This window comes from Ictidomys tridecemlineatus, chromosome 9 (genome assembly GCF_052094955.1).
Source record: "Ictidomys tridecemlineatus isolate mIctTri1 chromosome 9, mIctTri1.hap1, whole genome shotgun sequence".
NCBI classification, from domain to species: domain Eukaryota; kingdom Metazoa; phylum Chordata; class Mammalia; order Rodentia; family Sciuridae; genus Ictidomys; species Ictidomys tridecemlineatus.
In genome coordinates, this window is record NC_135485.1 from 141,789,111 (window position 1) to 141,798,342 (window position 9,232).

Genomic DNA, 9,232 nt, shown 5'->3' on the forward strand with positions numbered 1-9,232 from the left:
CTTGCATCCTGATCACTCCGTCTCAGTTTGAATGGGCCGACGGGGTGGTAACTGTAAGCAGGTGGGGCTGGTGGACGTGGGTCACTGGGGGCCTGCCCTGGAAGGGTCCATCTTCCCTGTAGCTCCTTCCTCCCCCCATCAGCTTTCTGGCTGCCATCAACGAAGCAGCACCCTTCCACCAGGATGCACTGCCCCACTTTGGCCCAGAGCAATGGAGTCAGTCCACTAGGAGCTGAACCTCTGAAACCATGAGCTTAAATAAACTTTCCTTTCTCTAAGTTGCCTTGTTAGGCATTTTGGTCACAGTGATGCAAAGCTGACTAATGAGGGACTTTGAGCCAGAAGCACTCACTAATCTTCTCCAGAATTCCTGACCACAGAAACTGTCAGAGATAATAGATGCTTATTATTGTTTTAAGCCACTAAGTTTTGGGGAAATCTGTTATGCAATAACAGATAACGAATACAGGAAGTAATTAGCAGAGGATACTGTTCTATTCTTGAAACCCTTGAAATGAAAATAATAATTAGTGTATGATCAGAGAATTCCTTTTCCCCAACTAGTTACATCTTATTCTCATTCATTCAGATCACATAAGCCCCACCCAAAATGCTTAGAATCTCTACTTTTCCTTCCATCTGTTCACATTTGAAGGTTGATATGTATTATTTGCCTGTGAATGCATGAATGTGAATGGAGCAGAAATGCCAAAAAGGGTTAAGAAATCTGAAATCCTGGTACACTTCCCTCATAGCTCACTCAATATTTTACACCTTTAATCTCCTTTGAAATCCTTTTTTGTTTTAGAGAAAATGCTTTTGAGCATTTGGATTGTTGTTAACTCCAATCCAACTGTTGGCTGAGTCTAAGGCCTTATTATCTCTTGAATGCGTTTCTGATAAGTCCTCCTCTTCTGCCCTCTGACTGTATCTATCACCCTTCCACTCAAAATTTTTTCAAAGGTTGCTCACTGTGCACTGGAGTGGATCCATCTTTCCCTTCGAGCCTCCTGGGCCACCTTCACCCCACCTTCGTGGTTGTATACGGAGCTCAGAACAAGACGCCTACTGGAGGAATGCTCTGGAGACACTGAGGGGTGAGGTGACCTTAGCAAGCAAGAATCTCTCCTAAGGCTGTCCATTTCCTACGGGATTAGAGTCCATTTGCAGCACAGGCTTAATAATACCTGTTTTATGGGGTGGGGAGTGATAAACTTTACTGGAGTCTTTACGGCCCTTCTCCACTCAGCACAAGACTACCCGTTCCTTCTCATCCCTCTGCCAGCCTTAGCCATGGGCTTAAGGGTCCTCCACTTTTTTTGGGGGTGTGTGGGGGGATCAGGGATTGAACTCAGGGGCACTTACCACTGAGCCACATCTCAGCCCTTTTTGGTATTTTATTTAGAGACAAGGTCTCACTGAGTTGCTTAGCACCTTGCTTTTGCTGAGGCTGGCTTTGAACTCGAGATCCTCCTGCCTCAGCCTCTCCAGTTGCTCGGATTACAGGCATACACTACTGCACCTGGCCACTCATTTGTTTTTACAAGAAGAGAATTTGAAAAGCCAAGCCAAGCCCATCTCTTTCCTGCTGGCTGTTAGGATAATCTACCAAAAATGGTGGGTGTAAGTTGGCCAGCAGCATTTTTTCTGTAAACAATCAAACCATAAATTTCATGAGTCTGGGGTCGACTTGAACTCACAAGGGTCCACAGTCAGTCATTTTTTGGCATTTTATTAACTGGGTGTGATCTTTGCTAGTCTTTGAAATGTCTAACATTGGGTCTTAGATGAGGTAGAGAGAGAAGATGTGAGGGAAGGGGAGGGGGGATAGTAGAGGATAGGAAAGGTAGCAGAATACAGCAATTACTAATTGGGCATTATGTAAAATTGTGGATGTGTAACGGACATGATTCTGCAATCTGCATTTGGGGTAAAAATTGGGAGTTCATAACCTACTTCAATCTAATGTATAAAATATGATATGTCAAGAGCTTTGTAATGTTGTGAACAACCAGTAAAACAACAACAACAACAACAAAAAAAAAAACAACAAAAAAACATTGGGTCTTCCCAATGGATTCCAAACCCAGTCCTCCATAATCTGCTTTGCGTTTCTGCCTGGCCACTGGCCTCCTGCTAGGTTCTGCCCATAGGGGGCGCTGAGGAGGGGTGCGGGAGGGAGTGGGGACTTGCTTCCCCTTGCTTCTTGTGGCTCCTGGAGCATCCTTCATCCCTGCAGCGGCAGCTCCTTCCCCTCTCAGCGTGGAATTCACTTTGAAATTTTCCAGCTACAAACTGGCGCCCTCCCTCACCGCCCAGGAGTACCAGCCGGCGGGGGCACTTCCTTAGATGTCTCAGTTCCAGCTTCCCAGTAGCCTCCTCTAAGTTTTAAAGTTTTAAAAATTCCAAACTCTCACCTTTCTTCTCCCAACCAGCGTGTGTGTCGGCCTTGCAAATGGGCCTTGCAGGTCCCCAACTACCAGGAGTGTCATTAGAGCTGGTGGATTTAGCAAAAAAAAAAAAAAAAAATGATGGAAGTGAGTTCATTTTGAACAACAAATAATTTTTAGTCTCTCTTCCACCATATTTTAGACAAACTTATTCTAAAAATTTGCTCATTGTTTATATGAAAGTCAAATTTAACTGGGTGTCCTATATTTTATCTGTAACCCTAAGCTTAACTGACCACACGTCTCAGCTACTGCTCGTGGATCCCTCCCTGCTGTGTGGCTCTGAGGTCCTGCCCCCCGTGGTGGCCTGCTGTCTCTGTAGCTGAGGTGCCCGAGGCTGAGGTGGATTCCCACCAGACACAGACTCCTGTGGCCAGCAGCTTTGCCTCAATAGTGTTCCTATGGCTTTGCTGGCACTTCCTGGCGCTTCATGGCTCCTTTCTCCTGGGTGCTGCTGGCATTTCAGTCTGTGACCGTTCTTGGGCCCCTACTGATGCCTCTGCTTCCTGTTGCACACATTTCCCCTGAGGAAACCGTTGCAGGTTCAGTCCCATCTTCATGTCTGCCCAGGGTAGGCTGACGAGGATGGTCCAGCCTCCTATGGTTCCCCCTGGGATGCGCTCAGAGTCCTCTGTGCCCTCAGCCACCCACCACACAATTTAATATCTGGCTGCGGGCAGTTCTTGATATTAGATCCTCTCTCTTCAAATAACTGGTGCGGTTTCTGTCTCTGGACTGATTCTGACCGGGTCCCCCTGAGCCTAGGGAGAAGGCTAAATGGCTCCAGGAAGTTTCAGACACTGAACCCTTCCGTTAAAGAGATGTGGGTGGGATGTCATTGCCCCTGAACTTGTCTTGTGATTTTACCACAGAGTTGGCAGAACAGGTGGAGCAAGAGGACTGCCTGTCACAAATGGGGCACCAGACGTCTGTCATGTTGTGTGTGATACTGGAAGTCACACTTGGGCACGTTGGCAAACCAGGACGCCTCCGCAGGAGGGTGATCATGGAAATGACGAATCTTGGAGTCATTCCCCAGAAGGGGTTTCCTCATTTGATCTGGAGCAGAGAAGCCTGCAGGAGGATGGGGAAACTGTTTTTAGGTATCTGAAGGTCAGTCATATGGAAACAGGATTCAAGGATTTTGCATGGCTCCCGATGTTGGAACTGGAACCCATCAGCAGAGCCAGAAGTAGACCTGTGGGCTCATGATTTGGCAACGATTCATACCTATATCCCTTCAATAGTTCTTAAACATGTATCTGGCAAGACTGGGGAGGAATTTTTGTGTGTGTGTGTGTGAGTGCTAATAAAATATATATAGTTCTTTATGCTCAAAATAAAGGATTTATTACATGTGATAACATGACAATAAAATTTCAATGTTTTGAAGACATTTCTAGTTTTTTTTATGTCACTTATCTCTGAGTAGCATGGGTCACTCACTTTACTAAGTAAGAAAAGAAGTAACTTACATGGGTGTCATTAAGGATTCTGTCCAGATACATTTGAGTTTCTTGGACTGATTTTTTTTTTTTTTTTTGGAGATATTCATTTCCTTCTTTATTCAATACTGTACTATAATCTTCTTTGGGTATTTTACAATTGTCTGAATGGAAAAATTATGGCCTAATAAAGGGTTTGTGATTTAGATAATAAAAAAGTGCCTGTTTCTAGTCAACGTCATGGCATTATTGAGTTTTGGAATTCCAGATGATGACCACATTTTTGGACTCCAGTGGGCAAGACTTGAAGTTGTTCTTAGTGCTTTGAGCTACTTACACATTTGCCTCCCTAAAATACTCAACAGAGATAACTCAGCTCAGATGGGGAATATGTTTTTAAATTTCCCTTTGAATGCCTCATCTATTTCCATTTGGTGGGACCAATTTATAAGATCCTGTTATGTGAGGAGTCAGGCACGGAGACGCCTTACTTGGCACATTCCACAATTGGTGTTGGTGATATGTTAGCATCCCTTTTTGATTAATGCTCAGGAAGCTGTCTGGTTTGTCTACCCCTTAATCTAGACCTTCAATGGGTAAAAGTGACAGGGGAGCATATTTCTGCCAACACAAGCAAGACCTCATTAAGAATGAGAGTTTCAAGCCAGTCAAGATGGTGCACACCTGTAATCCCAGCAATTTGGGGTGGAAGTGGGGTGAGGCAGGAGGATTGCAAGTTCAAGGCCAACCTCAGCAACTTAGCAAGATCTGGTCTCAAAAATAAAAAGGACTGGAGTAGCTCGGTGGTAGAGCATTTGTCTAGCATGTTCAAGGACCTGGGTCTAAATATTGAAAAAAAGAAAGAACTAGAGCATCTAACAATGCCTTTAGTTACATTGCATGCAGTTCCTCAGCACTGAATGTTACTGACTGTGGATATACAGAAACAAATCTTGCACCAGGAAGGAAGATCAAGTGGAACAATAAACAGAAATAACTTCATTTAATTAATGTAAAGTCTTGTCTTGTTACCCTTTCACAGGTTGTGGGAGATAGGCAAAACAGTGATTCATGATGAAAGGATGTCAAGAGTGTTTGGTTATATTTGAAGATAAAACAAAAGAGGGAGTTGTATGTCTTTTCAAGGTCATACTGGGACATTGTGTAAGAGGCCTCTTAGGAATTTAAAAATTTTCCAGGAAGCTGTGCCTTATTTGACTTTGTGATTAACTGTTGCCCAGAGTCCAGACACTGTGGAGATGTGTGTTAACTCTAAGGTTTACCTGCTAAGATGCAGATTTCTCTATGGTGAAAAAGATAACCTCAAAAGTTATGCTTTTGTGTTCCAGAGACTATGAACCAGAATTTTCTCTAATTTAAAAAAGAAATATATATTGCCCTGTACCTTTCTTTTTTTTATATTTATTTTTTAGTTTTAGATACAATATCTTTATTTTATTTATTTATTTTTATGTGGTGCTGAGGATCGAACCCAGGGCTTGCACATGGTAGGTGAGTGCTCTACTGCTGAGCTACAATCCCAGCCCCCTGTGCCTTTCTTGATAGACGATGTAAGTCCTTTTTCTTCAGATGCTCTTAAACTAGCTTTGGTATCTCATTCATGCTCTCCTTAATTAATGAATCTAATAGAGTTTTTTTTTTTGTTTGTTTTTTGTGCCAGTGATTTAATTCAGTGGCACTCGACCACTGAACCACATCTCCAGCCCTATTCTGTATTTTATTAGAGACAGGGTCTCACTGAGTTGCTTAGTGCCTCGCTTTTACTAAGGCAGGCTTTGAATTCGCAATCCTCCTGCCTCAGTCACTGGGATTACAGGCATTTACCACTGTGGCCCGGCTCTAGTAGAGTTTTGAAATGTGTTCACTCTGTATTTCTATGAAAGTTATGCTTTTAATTTTGAAATTTATATCTGACAAAAAGAAGAGTCCGAAAGAGAAGCAGTTGTCCTAAGAACTAATAAAATATTAATAAATCAAGAATTCAGTACATACACTGTCCCCTGCAAATAATAGTTGATGCCTGAGGCATGTGATTAGCTTGAGTAACTGGCTTTTAGGATGGCGTTATCTGAACACAGAACCACAGGAAGAGGCAACTAAGAGGAGAGACCTTAAAAATATGTTGGGTGAAGTTTGATAGAATCAAGGAACAGAGACTCAAGAGGCATGTGGTGTGGCAGTTTTTAAGTTTTGGCCTGGAACCCATTAAATGTGACAAGTCACAGTGCTATGGGAAAGTCATTACCCTTCTCTGGGTCTCAGTTTCTTTATCTGTAAAATGAATGAGTTGGACTAGCTCACCAACCCTAAGATAATGGTACTCAATATTGAAAGTTTATTGAATAAAGGAAGACTAGATGTTTTTTGCACATTTTCCAAGAACATGCACAAAACCTGGGTTAGACACTATTAGAAAATAGATTTTTGATTGAATGTAAAAACAAAAACAAAAAACAAAAAAAACTTCATGGGAATTGTTTGCAAATATAAGAGCTGTCTTGTGAAGTTCCGACTCCTGGGACCAGTCTAGATGATCCAGCAAGATACTCAGGTGGACTTACCTGCACTGCCACTAAACTGCAGGTCCTGAAAAGAATACCTCATGTTCTTATCAAACCCAGACACATCTTCTCGTCTCCCAGAGTGAATCTCAAATAGCTAACTCTGTGTTTCTCACTGTTTTCTTCTCAACTTTTTTTTTTTTAAATTTTGTTTCTGTTTCTTGGCCGACCTGCTCGTCTACCTATGTTTTGGCTGACTTTTATAATCAGGCCTACCTGTGTCCTGGAGGCAGATCATTTTGTTCTGTGAGGACCAAAGACCCCTCCCCAATTCTACATTCATGACATCATGTTGGTGGCTTTGAAATAGCTCTTATGGGGGATTTTATGTCACAAGTACAGGCAAATGCTGCACATCAGGACTGGTTATTTGAAGGTGCCCCAGATATACTATATATAGAAAACTTTAAATTGAGCAACAAAAAGAAAACTTTAAATTGACCACTGTGTCCAGGTACTGATGATTCCATATTTTGGCCTCAAACCAACATCAACTGCATAATCTAAAGAGCACCCTTGTAAAACTTCTGGTCATGGCTATATCCCTTCCTAGAGCTACACCCAGGACCACCGCAGGTACCCACTCCCTGGATAAGAAATGGACTTGTGCATGTGTCATGTCAGTATACAATGGTCAGTTGCCAGGGGGAGTCTGGTTTTAGGAGGTGACTGCCTGGTGATCACTGGGAGGTGAAAAATGGGCTTCTATTTTCTATCAGGGGAGAGATGATAGCTACTCCAGTTTTTCAGTCTTTTTGTTTGTCTCTTTGTCTACTTGAAGCTCAAATTACTCCAGATATACTATATATAAAAAACTTTAAGCTGAGCAACAAATATACCATTTATGGTAACTTTTAAAATACACATGGTTTTTAGAGTTCTATTCTTTTGAGAAAAGTAATAGGTGGATAATAAGAACATTAGGAAAAAATATGTGCATTTCATATGTATCCATGAAAATATGTGATGCTTTGGATGTGAGGTGTCCCCCGAAAGCTCACATGAGAGACAATGTAAGAAGGCTTAGAGGTAAGATGACTGGGTCATGACAGCCTCAACCCAATCAGTGAATTAATCCCCTTATAGAGACGGGCAGAGCCGTAACTGGAGTGGTGGGGTGTGGCTGGAGGAGGTGGGCACCTTAAGGGCTATGTTTTGTATCTTGCAGGTGGAGCTTCTCTCTGCTTCCTGATCATTAGTCCTGAGCTGCTTCCCTCTGCCTCATTCTTCCACCACTTGTTCTGCCTCACCTTGAGCCCCGGGAAAGGGGCGAGTGTCTATGGACTGAGACCTCTGAGGTCATGATCCCACAAATAAACTTCTCCTCCTAAAAGTGTTCTTGTCCGGTCTTTTAGTCACAGCAGCAAAAACAGTGGACTAAAACATTATATTAATATATCATATAAAGTGATATATTAATTGAATTATTTGCAGAATTGAAAAATTGGGACTTAAGGGGTTAAGGGACTATTTTGTGCCCACTAGAAAGGAAAACAGTGCTCTGGAAACTGGACCGGTGAGTTCTCGGTTTCTGTTTGCTCCCGACCTGTCACGGGGCGGCAGGCCCCAAGTCATCCCGCACGCTGCACCCGAGATGCTTTCCTCTCTCACTGTGGGTGTGAAATGTCTCCTCAGCTCCGGAGTTTAACAAGTTATATTCCTGGGTCTTTTAATGTTAAGTGATTTTGTTCTGGTTGACTTACAGAGAGTAATCAGTGCTTATATAAGGGTAATATTTCCAGAATTCCTAGAAAATAGACTGAATTTTTATTATTCTAACTGTTCTAGACTTTTAATAAAAAATTCTTCCAGAAAGTGCTAACTCAGAAGCACTCTATGTGATAATAGAGATAGGTATATATGTATAATACATAATATAATACATAGTAAATCTTTGGATAAGTTGGTCTAATTTATAATTTTGATTTCAGAAAAATCAATTTTTCCTCATTTTAATGTTTTAAGTATAATGTATTTATATATTGTATTTTTTAGAAGATCAGAGTTTGCTTGCTGAACTTGCTCAACTGTATATATATACTAGCTCATCTAGTATAGAGGAGCTACATTACTACTTAATAATGTTGAGGATTATGAAACATGTAAAATTATGTGTCTAACAAAATAGAATTATAATTTTCACAGTGTTTTGGTACTAATTATTATGTTTTATAGTATATTAGCTCAAACATAGTTTCCAATATCAAGTTAATTTTAAAACCTGGGCTAATATTAAATCAAGACAATTAATAGATAATCTTTGCAAACCTAGATACATTCTATGATATAATAAAAAAAGCATTGAAAACTAAATCTGACTTTAAAATAGATATACATCTTTGTTTCTTTTTCTTTTTTCCATTTTTACTATACGAGAGAGTGGCATATTTTTAGGTGACATTAATGAATGTATTCGTTGTCCCTTTTATGTAACACAAAATTATCAATTATCCCTCTAGTTTTCTCCGTGAAGTAGATGCTGGTGAATTTGTTTAAAGTGGCGTGAATTGGGGTAACTAAGGCTGAACAGAGAACCACAGTGCAGGTGGTGGTGCAGAGAAGTACGAGAGTTCCAAAGCAAGGGATTTTTGTTTGCTTGTTTTCCAAAGGAAGCACGAAATGGGAGAGGGACAGACAAAACCTAAGTGGATATAGAAAATTATAGAAGGTTTGCTGAGTAAATGGTATTTGACTTGCTGGTCTGAGAAGAAGCAATAAAATATGTTAACGTTCTAGTAAAGTTTTCTTACATTTG

At 41.2% G+C, this 9,232-nt stretch overlaps 1 long non-coding RNA gene across 1 annotated transcript; it reads left to right on the top strand.

Moving 5' to 3' along the window:
• The first annotated feature begins 872 nt into the window (after positions 1 to 872).
• Positions 873 to 3,844, top strand: LOC144366547 (uncharacterized). Its single transcript, XR_013425602.1, has 2 exons — positions 873 to 1,097; positions 3,323 to 3,844. It is a non-coding gene; the product is annotated as an uncharacterized LOC144366547 (long non-coding RNA).
• Positions 3,845 to 9,232: the final 5,388 nt, after the last annotated feature.